We start from the raw sequence: 16,553 nt of genomic DNA on the forward strand, positions 1-16,553 counted from the left end.
AAGCAGCTAAACAGGATGGATGCAGGCAGGACTAACCATTATCAATTCAAAGCCAAGTAGGAAGGTCTACCCATTAGCATCAAGACAAGCAGCTAAGTAGGAAGGATGGCCTACCTGTTAGCACAGAGATGAGTAACTAAGTAGGAAGGACGTAGGCAGGCCTACCCTGCCTACGTAGCAAAGAGTGCTTAAGTAGAAAGGACGCTGGGAGGCTTCCTTTTAGCAACAGGCAGAAGTAGGAAGGATGTAAAGAGGCCTAATTGGAGAGGCCAAATGGTCAGGCAGGCTGGGTAAGATGGCAGACCAGGTGAGATGCTATCAACACCATCGAGCTGTATGGCTGTGTGCTGGACAGCCATGATGCCAGAGATCTGGCATCTGTATGCTAAACCCCGCGGCCGGATAAACTGATCTTTTGAAGCCAAGCCATAAGAGGCAAATGTAAGTCTACTTGAATGGGTGGATAGATTATCTGTTATTACAGGTGTGTAATTCCTTTAAGACACAAAAAATTACAAATAACCGCCAAATCCCCCCCCCCAATCACTGCTGGTTGTGAGTCACCACTAATTCTGTCAATGACGATAATAGGTGTGATACTGCCACAGAATCAAGGTGTCTGGATTTGAACCGTGCATTTTAAGACTTCCGTAGGAGTGTGCGGCCCGGAGGGATTGGAGGAGTACGGACAGCCCAGCGCAGGAGCAAGATCCTGCCAGAACTAATAATACTTACATGCAGCTGTCTAATATGAAATTCAGAAAATGTCAATTACCAAAAACGAGAATATCCAAATATATTATTTTAACAAATGTAAGTGTCTCTGGAAAATCCGTTAGCGATTTAATAATCCACAGACAAATGATTTCCTAATTATCGTTACGATCCCCACAAGCTGAATTCATACCACATGTGAAATGAATGTGAAATTTAAGATTGCAGTAACAGGCACATTCCGGAGCTCCTCGTGGCACTGTGGTCCCACCACTACTGAGAAGAGACACATTTCAAGGGTTTGCTGGAACCTCCCTTCGGTCGGCCATTGTTCCCAAGCTCCAAACCCCGATGGCATCCAAGGAAAGACAGTACAATACCGCCGCTTTCCAGCATACATCTGCAAATCAGCACATTTCTCCAAAAAATAAACAAACATACACCAAAAAATGTGTCAAATGTTGTTTTTGACAAATCCTTTCTTCTCGGCCAAATAAATCACACACACACACACACACACACACACACACACACTTTATGGGTGAAGGTCTTTAAGGTCTGGTTCGCCCTGAAAATCTTACCAGTGTTTGTTTGTTTGTTTGTTTGTTTATACCTACTACATTCAGAATAACAGCCTTTCTGTATTGTATTTTCTTACAAAGATACTGTTTGTGTAATGTTACTTCATTTCTTTTCCATAAAAAGTTATGTTCTTTAAATAATTCCAAGCATTAATGGGGTCTAATTCGGCATCACTGGCCCTTAGCCTCCAAACCACCCTGCTCCTCGTGATTTGTATGTTACTGTATCTGTCCCCATCTGACCTTTTGTCCTATACTCCGTTGCTCCTGATTTACAGACCACCCAACGTTTGTCCTCTTTGGGGGGGGAATAGGGGGGGGGAATAGGGGTGGCCCCACACAATGCTCGTGTTACTTAAGATCCAGACATAGGATCAGTATTAGAGATCACTTAGAACAAAAACAGGAAGTCAATCATAAAAGGCCTCTGTGAGGGTGACTGACACTGAATCATACTGTTTTGTAGTGGACTGGAGTATTAGTACTCTACAAGGACTATGTATTTAGTACTGTACTAGACTATTTGGACTTTGTATTTAGTATTGTGCTAGACTGTACTTAGACTATGTATTTAATATCTTGATAGACTTTGCATTTAGTACTGAATAGGACTATATATTTAGACTGTGTTTTGTATTACACTAGACAGTATTTATACTATGTACTTAGTACTGTACTAGAGCTGTACTAGAGCAGTACTGAAATGGGGTTAAACAGCAGGGAGGCTGTAGCTCACACCACGGAGCACTGCTTCAATCTCCTTATCCCTTATCCTAGTCAGCCTGCCTGTCCGACGGCGGAGATGGACCGTGTGTGTTGGGCCGGCCCTGGGGTAAATCCGGATCCCAGGTGGGACCTAAAAGAGGATGCAGAGCAGCAGAGGGCCGTGGGCATAGAGCCTGGCTGCCACAGCGGGCCTGAGATTCCACACATGCCCTTATTAAGGCACGTAGTTTCCTACCTTAGCCTCTGGGAGCTCCCTCGCGTCTTTGCCCAAATAAGGACAGGAGACTTGGGGAGTCACATGAAGGAGTAGCGGGGGGAGGGGGGGGGGGGTCAGCAGACCGATTTAGGCATCTGCCTCAGCTGCGCGGGACCCTGTTTTTCTCTGCGTGGAATGTTCTGGCATAGTAAGTGCTCCTTGTGCCGGGGGGGAGGGGGTCTCCGCATCGAACCCGGAACCTGGCGAGCAGCCCAGTCCGCTCGGTAATTCAAGGCCCATCAGACCTGACCTGGCAGGCAGGGGCCAGAGAACGCAGCGGGGGGGGGGGGGGCTGGGGGGGGGCAGCTGTCAGGCAGTGTTTAGGCATATAAATACATTGGGTGGGTGTCATAGACCACTGGGAAAGTGTCTGGTCATGTCAGGCAGGAAAAGGCTTGCAGGTGTGGCTGCTTCCGCTTCACCGGACACCCGGTTAATAAAGCAGCCAGAAGCATTTACCACGAGGATGCAGCCACCCTGTGACCCTGACCAGAGCAAGCTGGCAGAAGCTGGATGGATGGGTGGATGGATGGATGGATGTATGTCTGTCTCCAGACTCTGACTTGTGTCAATTTTGTCCCCCTGAAATCAATGGGACTCGACCCCACACAAACCCGTCACACCCAGCCATGCTAATCGAACACGAAACCGGATGACAAACAGGGCTGGTTTGATTTCAGCTTGAGGAGTTTCTTGAGCACCCCGTTTGAATACCCTCTGCGGTGTGTGGGGGCGAAACCAGACGAAAGGCAGACAGAACCGGGTGTCCATTTGCCCCCCCCCCCACCCCACCCCACCCCCACATTAGGCAGTACAGCCCAGCACGACTAAGGAAGCCATCAGCACTGCGCAGCGATGGCTGAACCATCAAACCAGATTAGTCAGTCAGACACTTTCATTTAAAGCTACTTAAACCTGAACAGACGAGTATCTGACAGAATCACGTTTGATTACAGAACTTGGGCTTGAGCTAATAAGTTTCCAGATACCAGCCCACAGTCGTATCCCGTACACCAGTGTTTCCCAACCCAGTCCTCAGGGACCGCAGACCATCCACGTTTTTGCTGGAAGATGGGTGGGAACAAAACCATCTGGGGACCTCCAAGGATTGGGCTGGGAAACACTGCCTTACACTACTGTCAAACCAGAGAGTCCGAAGCATCAATCCTCCTCCTTACTGGTATTTCTGTGGAGAAACACCAGCCCAAGGTCACAGTGGTGCCTGGAACCTATCCCAGGTAGCTAAGGACATGAAGAAAGGAGACACCCTGGACTGGGTGCCAGTCCATCCCAGAGCACAAAAACACACACGATCACACACTGCGAGGACCATGGGGCGATGAAGTAAACTTTACACACTCTTCTCCAGTACCTATGATTGGACAGTTGGTGGTTCAAATCTCAGAACGATTTCACTTTGCCCTCCAATTGTTCCAGGGACTGCATGACCCTGCTCTCTCTAACAGAATCTAGTAAATGATACGTAAATTTACCTAATGAACCAGCATGCAGCCAACGCAGCTAACAGCCAGATAATTTCACTGGAGATGGCCTCTCTCAAGGCTGTTTAGTGCTGTACTCAGTATTCTCAGAAAAACAGAAAAGCTTGGAGTCATTATTACATCAATAAATTGTCTTGACCAAGCTTGTATTTCTCGGCTAAAGTGTTTATCTTGGACAATTTCTTTTCCGTTTTGTTTCTTGTTGTTTAAAAAGCAAAACAGCTAAACAATTACACATTTTGGACGTGCCAGTAAGCTCACATTCTGTGCTGTTTTCACCCCACACATAACTGGAAGAGCATTACGGCATTTCAGCTGTGTGATAAAAGACAGAAATGCTAAACAGCCTTTTAAAAACTCCACCCCGGCACAGGGATGGCCGAAAAATTAGGTGAGACCACCCCTTTTGACACCAAAATGGAGCTCAGATGTAAAACAAGCAACAAGCCCCCCCCCCCCCCCAAAGAAAACCACAGGCAGCTTTGCCTGCAAGTGGAAGTATTTCATTTTGACCTCAAGCCCCCTCGAGCTGTTGCTGAGAGCACACTCGCTCACTCAGAGAGCGGGGGGCATCTCGCAAACAGCCATTGGGCACACGGCTGCAGCGCCGCTTGTTTAAACACGAGCTCCCCCCGGACCCGAGCGGCTGTCTGTGGCAGGAGCCCAGCCCAGGCCTCGCGGCCTCGCGGACGTCGGCATCGTCGCTCGACCATCCCGCTTGCGAAGCCCGAATCTGGTTGGTGGGGGTCTGACTGCGGCAGCACGAATCCCACACGACAGCCACAGTCTCCACAAGCACCCCCACAATCTCCAAGCTAAGCCCCCTGACAAAGAGGAACAACAGGGTCTGTCACAGCGCACAGCTGCTGCCGCGGCTCAAATTACAGGCCCACGGAACGTCCAGAAGAAGCCTGGAGGAGCTGTAGGGAGAGGCCACTTGGAACTCCACAAGGGTCCCACTAATCTCAAAACTCAGAAGGTCCCAAGAGACCTGACTCTGCAGCTTTCCATCAATCACGGAGACCTGGAAGTCCTCTGCAGATCTGGAGATCTTCTGCAGGTCTACATTAATTATGGAGACCATCTACGCACTTGGAATTGTAATTTGTGACCACAGGTGTCTTCACAGGAAGTGGCCTGAAGCACATTATGGCAACAGAAACAGACCACTGGAGGAAGCAAGCACCTCAGGGGAGGGTGGGGGGGGGGGGCTGGAGCTGGGGACACTACAGGCTGCATGAGAAGGGGGGGGGGGGGGGTCGAGCAACAATCCCCCCCACCTTCACTACTCCAATCCCTGTGGCTGGCCTCCTCCAATGCCCCCCCTCCATTTCAAGTCAAGACCTGAAGAACCAGTCATGGAGACGGAGAAGGAAGGACTGGAGACACACCTCTTGAAGCTTGACAGACCAGCCCCTTATCACCAGCTGAGAATTAACCCCCCCCCCCCCTCACCCACCCTGCGCGGCAAGATGATTAGGAAATCGACACCACTCCTACAGCAGTCAGTGCTGTCCTCTAAGGAACTGTTTGCCCAGCTCCCTCCTGGTGGTGGTGGGGGGGGGGGGGGATCTGTGCCCTCTAGAACCAATGGCTTGGCAGGACCTCCGCCCCAGACTTGGCCGCTGTGTTGGACAGATTCTGCCCCGGCTATAACTTCCTCTGACTTCCGCTCTGGCGGGGAGCTCAGGAAACAATCAAAACACGAGAGTGAGTGGGAGAAGAGTGTGCAGAGAGCAAGGGAGTAGGGGGAAGAGGAGAGAGAGAGGGGGGGGAAGAGGAGAGAGAGAGGGGGGGGAAGAGGAGAGAGAGAGGGGGGGGAAGAGGAGAGAGAGAGGGGGGGGAAGAGGAGGGGGGGAAGAAGGGACAGAGAAAGGGGGAAGAGGAGGGGGGGGGGAGAGGGGACAGAGAGAAAGGGGGAAGAGGAGAGAGAGAGAGGGGGGGGAAGAGGAGAGAGGGGAAGAGGGGACAGAGAGAAAGGGGGAAGAGGAGGGGGGAAGAAGGGACAGAGAGAAAGGGGGAAGAGGAGATGGGGGAGAGGGGGAAGAGAAGAGAGAGAAAGAGAGAGAGAGAACAGGGGGAGAGGGAACACAGAGAGAGACACTTTCATCCCACACTGCATCAGCTTCCATAATAAGTCTGCTTTAAAATGCCACACTCAGCCTTCTCAGACGACGCCATTGGTTTGTCGACCTGCCACACAGTCACACGTGAATCGGCTCGGCTGGCGATGTTCTTTACTACGAGTGACCCACCGTGCATGTGGTACAGACGCTTCAGCACGAGGCCTTTATCCGACAGACTTCCAGTGAGCCGACAGACTTCCAGTGAGCCGACAGACTTCCAGTGAGCCGACAGACTTCCAGTGAGCCGACAGACTTCCAGTTATCGGTCTGCAGGGAATCTCGTCCGCTGCTCTGTAACGTGCGGGAAACCTTCCGGTGTGAGAGCCAGACCCCGCAAGACCCTACTGCTGAGGTCCACGCAGTTAAAAAGAAATGCGACGGACAGATGGATGAACACAGGAAGAATAAAACGCAGGCACTGGCTGACTCAGCAGTCTGAGCCGACATTTTTCCAGACAAGGTGCAGAAGCGGCTGCCTAACAGGGGACCGCAAGCGATTCATAGAGATCCACACAACCCGGTCAGGGTTCTCTCCAGAGCGGGTGAAAAGTGACAGAACCCTTTAACATGACCCCCGCACACAAGCCGCCATTTGGCACGTTAAAAGAGGAATTGGATCTTTAAACGGGGACCCAAAATGTGTTTTAATAGTTAGCAGCTTATGTGTTATGTCACCCTGTCAGCCAATCCAATGCTCGCCAGGCTTAGCGGAATGTGACCTAAGAGACCAGAAGGCTGTTTGTTTCCAAACCACCATGCCCCACTGTTGTTCCATCAATCACCAGGTCAGGGGGGCACCACCTGCCACACTGGGGGGGGAGGGGGGGGGCGCTGACTGATGGGCTACAAAGGTTGAACTTAAAGAGGGTGAGTGCCCTCAGTCAGAAATACCCCTTTCTGAACTAATACAGTGCTGGTGCCAGTTTGGAATCAGTTCTGCGCTTTTCCACTACCAATTAAACTTCAGCAGAGCCACATGTGTTATTGCCCGTATTTGATATTTTATTTGAAAATTTGCCGAAATTAAAGTAGAGCTAGAGAAAGCAAGCTACATTTGTAATATTATTGAATATTCAATATTTGTAATTATTGAATAAATTTAATAAAGACTAAAACTACAAAAAAAAAAACTGTCCGGTGCAGGTTGGAAAAAATGCACGACTGCTCTGTATTCATTGTTTGTAGCCAGCCTCCAAGGTGTGATTGAAAAAAAATTACTTACAGGCCGGGATGCTGCTGGACATTTTGGGCCCCATGAAAACAGATCATTTTGGGCTCTCAACCCAGACCAACCCGATTATGTTCGAAAATTTTAGGGCCACTGTCAGTCACTGTCAGGCCCTTGGAACTGTCCTAACTTTCCACCCCTTTATGGCGCCCCCGCTTATGAGTACAGACCACGGGGGAGTTCTAGCCATCGAAAAAAATCAGGGGCTAAATCAAGTTAATCTGGGGCTGGACTTTTTTTTTTTTTGAAGGAAGATTGACGTCGGGGCTAAAATACTCGGGGCTAAAATACTCGGGGCTAAAATACTCGGGGCTACAGCCCTGAGTGATCAGACCCAACGACACCCATGGTTCAGACAATCAGAAACTGGTATATTTTCGATTATTATGTGCCACCAATAGTTTGTTTGTGGATATGCCCAAATAACAGGTAACGCCCGTCTTCTGCACAACCGTAACATCTGTAAAATTGTACCTTATAATTAGCTATAAATAATTAGTAATGTTATGAACTGGCACTTAAGTCAGCATTAGCCTAGACATTGCCCGTCAAAAAGCATTATTTAACAAAATCAAAAATGCTGCACCCTCATCGCCGTCCGTTTACTCGCCATCTATAATGCATGTTGTTAAACAGCGGATACGCGGGCCGGTTCTAGGTCTTGCCACTTTAGTGCCACTAAACGACCCGCTCCCTGCCAGAAATGGCAGCAACACTGGCATGACACTAGTGGAAAATAGGTCAAAACAATTTCCCATCCACCCCAAAGCCCCCCCACCACCACCACCACCACTAGTTGAAGGTAAACAGCTGTTTAAATGGGCACACTGTATGGGCCGCATAAAACGAAACTTCAGGATCTGGTTCCGTTACCAAAGACAAAATATATCAAAGAATAACAACAACCGCGGCAGAGTATTCATAATTACCACTCATGAAGAACTGACGAGGTCGTGACAGTTAATTAGGGTTCCCCAAGTTTCCCAGAGATACACATACAGACTGCCCCCCCCCCACCTACCCCCACATGAACACCAGTTTCAGAGAAAATCCCATTTCAACAAGCAGCCCCACACCAAAAACCTATCCATCTAAATAAATAGAAATACTCAGGTACATTAATACTCAGGTACATACAGTATGTGTGCATATATACTGTATTTACGGCTTAAAGGAGTATTGGAAAAATCACTGGAGTTTTTGTTTTTTTATCAGACACAGTTGTATGGCATATTTCAGTCCCTTTCCTGAGGCTGTGGTTATTACAGTCTGCAATGAGCTGAATGGTAATTATCTCACGATTTATACAGCACTGATTCACAATTTCCTCTTGAGTAGAAAAAGCGATCCCTCACTGCACTGCATGTCACCCGAACTGTCAATGCCACACTGGCTGACATGCAGTAGAGAGAGAATTCTGGTTTAACAGGGAGTTCATAAACAGCACGGTGAACAAAGTAATAAAATGACAATTATTGCAACAGCAATAACCGGTTTGAGATTATTTTATCTGCGGCAGAGGAAAGCTATGCCGTAGTAGTACAACAATAATGTAATTAACACAAGTGATCATTTGCTCCAAGTATGCAGTTTATGTATTAAAACATGACATGAAGACGGCTCTATCTGGTTGGTTAGCAGTCTCCTTACAGCTATAGTTGAACATTTTTATGTGGCAATCATAGAATCTTAAAATGCTGGATAACTGCACTCTGGTCCCGTAAACCTCCAAATAAAATAATTCATTGTTACACCCTCCTGATGAATTTTGATTACAAGCAACTCCACAGCTTTCACTTCCTAAACTGAAATACACATTCCCTCAAACCAAACCAAAATGCAGTGTAACTCTAGTTTTACTTCCTTATGCAAAATAAGGAGTCACAATTTGGGAGAGAATCAGAAGAGTGGATTGCGACAGACTGATTATCTGCAAACCGTACTACATCAGACACGAAGGTCACTATATACCTTCATGAACCCTTCATGCGTGTATGACAAGCGCTGTAAGAATCCAACACATAATCACTGAAGTTGATGATTTCAGTGAATCTGTAATACACCCTAAGGGCTTGGTGTCATATGTGAAAAGTCACTGAGCCGAATTTATTAGCAACCAAGAAATGATTGGTCGGTCACTAATCTAGAGAAGCGATCAGTTATAAATTCAGTTCTCAGTGACCTATCACGTTTCTCTCGCACTTATAACCGGCCAATCGTTTCTCTCGCATCAGTTGCATTCAAATAGAAAGAGTTAAGAAACTTTCCCCCTTCGTGCATACAGGGCTCCAGATGGTGACTAAAATGGTCGCCAATGCGACTAGATTTTTATTTTATGACTAGTTGTTTTCATTGCAGTCACCAGTGGCGAGACACAATCCAAGAATAAAATAAAAACTAAAACAAAAGCAAGAAAACTGGCAGCTTTTAATTATGTGCAGACAATGGACTCTGGCAAAGGTGGGATGGACTTTTGTGAGATATTGCAATATTTTTCCATCACTAATAACTGTACTGTGTCTATTTAAGGTACAAAACATAGAATTTATTTGCGGACTAATGAGTATAAACCTAAATGATACAGACGTGTCCAGTTAAATGAGCTTTTAGCATTAAACTATGGGGGACAATGCACACCATGTAATCATCATATGTGTTTTTATATATATTTATTAATGCAATTCTGTGTCTGTTCCTGCTTTGGCCACCCATGCGTGGCATGTTTCTGTGTCATTTATTCTTGTTATTATGTATAAGACAATGCAGAAGATTATACTATGCAGGTCAGACCGTTCAGGCAGGAGTAATTAATGGCAGTGTGAGGTAGACCGGAGACAAAATGTGCCATGTAAGTATTTTTTCTTTTACCTTTGGCATGTGACGGAGATTACAGCTCATAAAAAAACATTTGGCTCCTAAATATTTTGGGTTTAGGAGCCAATGGCACCTAAAGTTTTTTTTTTGTGCCATGGCACAAAAATAAAATCAGTCTGTATTTTGATTAAGTTCTTAAGAGGAAAAAAAAAAAGCACAAGATACAGAGCAGAGCAGAACCAAAACATCAATTCACAACGCACCTCCAAAGTCTCCAAAATGCCCCGTTTCCTGCTTCAAAACAAAAACGGGAAATAAAATCATTAAGAAAACAGTGAAATTGTAGTTCGACAGGTCACTTTCTTTCAACAAATAAAAACTGATGAGAAGGATTCAAGTTAGCTTTTAGCCGGCTAATGAAAGTTGCCAGTTATTTTCCTGAAGTGAGGACAAAATATATGTTTGCCCCACACAGCTAGGACATCATTGACATGGCAACCCACATTGGTATTTCCCACTTGTCTTTTCAACTTGTTCAAACAGCAGATCAATATATCGATGAGGGATACATTGGCGATACTTTAGGAGCGTGTCTCTGTCTCCGCAGAGAGAGGCAACTCTGTGGAGCCGGACTAATTTCTTCCAGACTCATTCACATCACAGACATCGACAGCGGGGACAGTCGGAAAATTAAGGGAAATTTTAATGAAACGTTCGGGAAGGACAGCCTGCGAACACCTCGCTTGCCAACACTCGCATTTCACAAGAAGATCATCTTCATAACAGCTTGACTACAGGCTACCAAAGGCGTCTCCCCCACTGTAGGAGTGGGGCGACCCCAGGGCTCGTAGGAGTAATTGCCTGCAGCTTGAGGTAATAGACCTGGGCTGAACTGAAAGGTGAAAAGATTCCCATGAGGCCTTGCTGCAGAGCCATTTAAAAAGGGAACCTGGGCCAGTTGGCTTTAATAAACAGGCAGAACCCCTGCTGAGGATCGAAGGTGTATAAATAATCTCATTTACCCCACCCATGTGCTGACGGCTCTTATGAAATCCACCAACAACAATCCTGTCAAGCCATCTGGGGCGGGGGGGGGACTGGGGGGGCTCAGCGGTCTTCGTAGTCACCTGTTATTTGTGAGATTTCAACCTTCTGTAACACAACTACTTTATCAGCTGTCTCTTCAAAACCCACGTACAGTGCCTTTGAAAACTTTCTGCACCTCCGCAATTACTTTATTGTATACGAAATCACAACGCCGGTGATTTATTAATCAGCAACATAATACGTCTATCTGGATAATGACATAGATGAAGAATTACATTTATTACTAACGTCAGTTAAGTACATGTATGTATTGCAATTGTTAATATTAAATATTATCATTTAATGTCCCTGTATAAACATCCACAATTAACTATTTTATTTTCCATACTTTGATAAACATGATTATGCAGAAAATTACGTAATTTTTTTCAGTGTCACAAAAACTGCATTGGTTTTAATTTAACCCCTTGTGACAGACTAGCCCTTAAACACCCAACACTGGAGCCCTTCAGAGGCATGTCACTTTTTAGCAAACTCTGCTCGTTAATGTTTTAAAACAATCTAATCATGAAAAGGTGTATATTCAAGAAAATATGAAAAATAAACCCCAAAACAAAGACTGATTCTTAAATTATTACAGGGGAATCTGACTGGATATTTACCAATATATAAGAGTTTTTGTTATTTGTTCCCAGAATTTTGCAAAGAAAGTACAAACTGGTAGTTTACAGAGTACATAAGAGTACCATGAGGTGGCCTACAGAATATGTGGAAGAATACCAACAAGTGGTCTACAGAGTGTGTGAAAGAGTACCACGAGGTGGTCTACAAAGTATGTGAGAGTACCAAAAGGTGGTCTACAAAGTATGTGAAAGAGTACCACAAGGTGGTCTACAAAATACACATAAGAGTACCACAAAGTATTCAACAGAGTACCTGGAAGAATACCAAGAAGTGGTCTACAGAGTATGTGAACACGATCCTCCTGCTGACAAAGTGAAATCATCTTTGTGGAAAGAAAGTCTGAGGTTCAGCACAGGTGAGTCATAAAGCCAGTCAGACAAAAACACAAGTGGAGCACAAGGTAGCAAGTACTATATGTAGAGGGTTACACTCTCCGTAGCAGTAGCATCACAAAGTTGTAGTATAGCTAGAGAACACCTCCCCTCCCCAGAATACTGGAATACCAGTGATACTGGTGACATTCTGAGAATGACTTTCTAAAGACTGTTAGGTTAAAGGATTTTGAATCGAAAACTATGGCTGAAAAGCAAAGCAGCAAAACTGAGAGGAAGCAAACATGACGCCCCAATGCATGGGCTTGGTTTTAATTAAGAGGAGAATTTGTCAAAGGGCCCCCAGCCTGCCATAGAAGCAGGACAGAAATAACTGCGGGCCTATATACAGCCATGATGTCAGGCAAGGCAGTGGGCATGCTCGCAGCACCATTTGAAACTTCACGACCAGTCTAAAAAAACACCAGTTCCCAATCAACATCGCTTGTTTTCAACTAGGGTCGTCTGGGAAAGTAAGACACTAAAGCTCAATGCATGAGTGAAGACTAAACTGCAAAATGGAGGTTCTCCTCATGTTAGGTTTTGCGTGCAATTTAAGGTTCTCGTACGTTTTCATAGGACTGCATTGTGCTTGTGGTTTAAGGGTACGGATAGATTAGACAGGAAGGTACAGCATCCAGTTTTGAGAATGTCTCACAGACTGCATCAAGAACAGCTTTATGGCCAAGGGAGCTCACAGTGTAGAGCATAAAAAGGCTTTGAAGGTCACGCATGTTGACGAACGGACACCAGGCAGACCCTATCTGACCGGATGGGGGGGGGGGCACCCTTAAATGGCTAAGTGCAGCCTTCTACTGGTTCAGGGGGAGTTGGCAGAGATGGACAGGCAAGCCTGTGGGCAGGATGGCTGATCAAAGAACAAAGAGATCAATCAGACTTGTGACCTTTTGAAAGGAGGAGGGGCTTACAGGGCTGGGGGAGGGGGGATGGCTTGTTTTGTTTATTAAGGGAAACCTGGGACAGAATATGTCTCTCTTATTTCAACAAACAACTCAGGGGTGGCCCAGACGATAGTGGAGATGTCTCAAAGGAGAGGTCTGAATTTCTCACACTTATGAAAGTCACGTTCAAAGAAATTTACGAGACTGTCAGAAATACTGGAAAAGCCAGTCCTCTCATCTGTCAGGTTGCTTTTCAAAAGGCATGCTTGTCCATTGAAAGGCGTCTAAAGTTCAATGGCTTTGATTTCATACATTTAAATAAACAGACAATAATCTCTAGCCCACCTGTATGCACAATAATAATAACCCTCCTGTATGCACAAGAACCCCCCCCCCCCCCACCAGGATAAATAAAGCAAATCTTATCTGCATTTTAATTCCAGGCCTTCATACCAGAAAGGAAGTCATACTTTTCACTTTCCCTTCATTCAAGGAAACCGTTGAGATCTTCAGTCTGATTTCTATACCTGGTCAACGTGCTCTGGATAGACTCAGTGCTTAAGTTTTAAATCTTTTTAACTAATAAGTCTCAAGCGGCCCGACAAAGTGCTTGCGGCGGGGGACGGGTCCCGTCACCGGCCCGATCTCCAGAAAGACCCGCTGGGCTTCACAGACGAAGGGCCGCAACAAAACCTCAGACCTATGAACCTCATACCGCTTTTTTATATCTGAAACACATGCTCATTGTTATACGACACAATAATGGACCTTTCAGTAACTGGCTTATTATTATTATTCGCAATGATTGCATTTACAATGCGCTTTATGTAAAACCACTCTGCCGTGATATATGCACACATACACAGGCGCGCATAACGAAGGAAGCTGAGCAACAAATGCAAACGCGCCAAGGAAGATTTAAGAACAGCAGCATCGGGGGGGGGGGACCGAGGTTTCTCTCTTAGGAGGAGGATGGTTTTACTCTGCGGTTTTATCATCCATCCAGCCCCTCCAAGAAGGCTTTCATAAATGCGGCGCATATTTCTGATGTGCTCCAGCAATCAGAGCCCGGATCGGTATAAAGTTAAACGGGAGGCTTTTGTAGTGGCGACTTAAATAACCCTAAACGCCAGGGGTACAGTGACTATCCAGGCAGCGCAGGGCTCCTTTGTTCATCTCGCTCCCTTGCAGAGGGTAACCCGAGCCGGCCACTTCCACATGGCAGGGAAGCGGATCTCTCCTCCGTCAACATGACCAAATCATCTGCGATAATTATATCTCTGCTATTTGTGCCGCAATAAGCTAATTGGCCGGTGCTGCCTTCACCAGGCTGGCCTGAACTTTTCACTCCCAACTTTTCATGTCCATTGACAAAACCATCGAAGAAAATGATGCGGACACCGACAAAGACTATTTTTTCTTAACATTGCGATCCCGAATACATCCCATTCTCTGTAACAATCGACAACGATGATGTATTTTAAAACAAATTAAGATTTATTTTAATAACTCGCAGCTCATTAAGGCGCGCTTCCACGGCAGTGTCTTAGATGTCACTTTTTACCGCTCATAGAAACACTAAAAGAATAAAACAAATAAAGAAATTTTATCACCACTTATTTAATATAGTGAGACAGTATATTTGCATAATAAGTGCTTCTTGCGCAGGACAGCAGTGTTTAACACCAATTTCGGCCTCATTAAATCATGTAGATTTTGTGTTGTCCGTGACTGGACGCTGCGGGGTTTAAGTCTGGTTTTATCGGGGAAAATAGGAGTTATTGTCCGTGTTGACCGATGCTTAGGAATCACTGCGCCCAAACATATTAAACAGCATTATCCCCCATAGGCTGTACTTACCTATAAAATTATTTAAAAAGTGCTTAAGCAATTGCGTTTACTTAAGCAATCCTCCAGTTGACTGATTTTTTTTTTGTTTTCTCTTTCAAGTCCCTGGTAAAAAAAGAAGGATCTGCTCTCACCCCCTCCACAAAAACCCAGGGAAGTTGGGAGCGAAGTGCCGACAAACTGCAAAGAACAAAAACACACACCATCCTCAGCTTCCCCGAAGTACGGACAAAAGCGAAAATGCAAAAAAAAAAAAAAACCAATGAACACATCAACAGTGATTTCTCTGCCTTAAATGCTAAGCAAACGCTCCACATGATCACACAGAAAGGCGCTCAAAATCAGTCATTTTTGTTTTCTACCCTGCCCGATCCAAGGAATCCCATGGAAAAAATGCAAAAAATGACAAAGATTCAAAGACTCCCAGCGAGGATCTGCTGCACGAAACTTTACAAAACCACTCAGACAAAGAAGACGTATTTAGTAATAAACACTCACCTTTGGCTGATCCGCACTTCTCCCTGCTCAAGCGCTTGTAAAAAGTTTCCTCATTTAAACAGTTTATTTTTCGGGCGCTTTTATGTTTTCAATAAATATTTCTCAGGGTTTGACAGTAAAGGTGGAATGTAAAGTATGACTTTGGTATGAAATCAACGCACAACGCTGAAAAACGAAGAAAAAAAGTTTCAAGGAGGAGCCATAGTCCTGTGTCAATCAACAAAGTTGGGGGCAGAGACTTCCCTGGAAAACCCCGCCCTCTTGCGTTTGAAAATTTGAGTCCTGTAAACGCGCTTGTGTTCGATGGTCTTATATAATCTTCCTTAATTACAATAGGGTACGCCAAACACCACTGCCCAAAACGAGTTGCACGGACGTGTATTCCCCTTGGATCGTATTAAATTTTAAAATAACAGGTCTAAAACTTAATAAGAATAAGAGAATCGAAAGAGTTACAAATGCAATATAATATTCTCTGCGGAACTATGCAGTATGAAATTTTAAATAGTTGTGTCCTGTAAGTAGGCCTACGACGTATCTAAATACCCTTGACTTAATCCGTGATCGACTCCCATTTGAAAGTTAGGGCTACAATAAAATCCTATCCTGTTCTGTCCTACCCAAAGTCAGCGAGATGTCAGGTGTAGTCTGGATTCCTGGGTGAGATCGGATCTGATGGTGGTTCCTATACTTTAATTAAAGCTTTCATGCATATTCAGCCACATCTGACTAAATATAATCACAACAAAATAACTCATCTTGAAATGCGAATTGTATAATATTGGAGATTATACAAACAAAAGACTACACTATGTCTCTTTGGAAAAATATCAATTTAATATCAGGCCTAACTTCCCAAAATTACTTGAATTCTAATTTTTGTACTTCTATCAGAGTGTCTGTCCTTGGTCATCAAGAAATTAAATAAATACTCACACAATTCACTGCTTGCCTCCCAAAATGGAAACAGATATTTGTAAGCCTAAATGAAATCAAGTTAGCCCTATTTAAATAAATAGCATGTTGAATATGTTTAGAAAGCTTAATGACTTTTTTTAATTCCCTCTTTCTGATCATGTTATGTCAGGAATTTCTAAAAAATTGGTGGATATCACCATTATCTCATGCTGTTAGTTTTTTATTTTATTTTATTTATTGTTATGATATTGCCTCTAGTGTACGGTATAAGCTCCTACAATCCTGAAATGGATGAAGTGGTTGGAAAATGCCATCCATCCATCCATCCTTCCATCCAT

The sequence above is a fragment of the Paramormyrops kingsleyae genome, chromosome 18 (genome assembly GCF_048594095.1).
Source record: "Paramormyrops kingsleyae isolate MSU_618 chromosome 18, PKINGS_0.4, whole genome shotgun sequence".
NCBI lineage: Eukaryota > Metazoa > Chordata > Actinopteri > Osteoglossiformes > Mormyridae > Paramormyrops > Paramormyrops kingsleyae.